At 43.4% G+C, this 1264-nt stretch overlaps 1 long non-coding RNA gene across 1 annotated transcript; it reads right to left on the bottom strand.

The window, feature by feature from the left end:
- Nucleotides 1-249: 249 nt before the first annotated feature.
- LOC134194191 (uncharacterized) lies at nt 250-1256 on the bottom strand. The gene is made up of 3 exons (XR_009972155.1): nt 1165-1256; nt 968-1104; nt 250-874 (listed from the first exon to the last, which is right to left on the bottom strand). It is a non-coding gene; the product is annotated as an uncharacterized LOC134194191 (long non-coding RNA).
- Nucleotides 1257-1264: the final 8 nt, after the last annotated feature.

Genomic DNA, 1264 nt, shown 5'->3' with positions numbered 1-1264 from the left:
TCTCGAGGCTACGAGATTGCTGTTCAAGCTGAAGTTGCCTGATTCACACTCTGAACAGATACACGTTGAGTGAATGCACTGACTACTTAGTTCCTAGCGATGGATTAGTTTTGGCTAGTTAAATCATGCCACCTTGGAGTAACCAAGCAGGCAGACATGTAGGACGTTCTGCGTTGTTTCTGGGCAGTCTAGCTTGCTTCTGTATATATGCGATTGGCCAAGTCGAAGTTGTTACTGTTATCACTGGCACTCTATAGGTACAGTGCACGTACTGTACAGTCTAAGTCTTTGTTATGTACAATTAGCACTGCCGGTCTACAAGTCCCAGCAGCAGTTATGTCTAAAGTAATAAAACACAGGTACACTATTATTCCATAGCTGTAATGTCTAAATCAGAAAGAAGACGCTGTTCTACCTCATCACCAGTTGATCAAGACGTGATTGTCGAAAAGATGTCATTGAGGCTGAAGCTGATGGTTTCCGTCGGATAATTGAACAGCTAGCAAGCAAATGAAATAGTGGAACTCAAAACAAGATTAGAGTTCTTGAGCAAGACCTTGCATCTACAAAGCATGAGTTGCAAGAAAAGCTATAGCTAGACATTCTCGCTCAACACGTACACTGCCTAGTGCTAAAATCAAGTTTTACACAGGTTTTGTGCAGAGAAAAGTGCTTGTTACAGTGTGGTGTTGGATTGAACCAGCAGCCGAGACAATTACTCTGTATAGCAAACAAAGAATCAGGCCAATGTACTGTACATGAGTGATGGTGGTAAGCTCATGATCACCGCCTTCCATGAAGGGTTGGATATAAGCTAGACAAATTATTGCTGACTCTAGTTCGACAATATACACAGTTACACAGTTCAAGAACGCTAGATGGGAGAAACAAGTAGTCCTAGTCAGCCACACAGTGCGTAACGTTCGGTTATACCCCCGAATGGGTTCCCCTACCGCAAAATCATCACCTGCCAAAATTCCGTCACTCAGTAGTCTGTCTTTCTACTCCACGTATATCTGTTCAGAGTGTGAATCAGGCAACTCCTACTTGAACAGCAGTCTCTTAGCCTTGAGAAGCCGTAGTCAACAATGGCTTCGTAAACGTCTGTAGGCAGGCAAAGTCTCTCATAAAATGCACGAAATGGTAAGTAGTGAACTTACTTACAAAGCCTAATCAACAGCAAGATGATCTACGGTTCAGAAACGGACCCTGAAACGTGGACTTTGTGTACAGCGAGATCGGCGAAAAGTGCGTGGTACGTGTA

This window comes from Corticium candelabrum, chromosome 18 (genome assembly GCF_963422355.1).
Source record: "Corticium candelabrum chromosome 18, ooCorCand1.1, whole genome shotgun sequence".
In the NCBI taxonomy this organism is placed as follows: domain Eukaryota; kingdom Metazoa; phylum Porifera; class Homoscleromorpha; order Homosclerophorida; family Plakinidae; genus Corticium; species Corticium candelabrum.
This window is presented reverse-complemented; position numbering and strand designations above follow the sequence as displayed.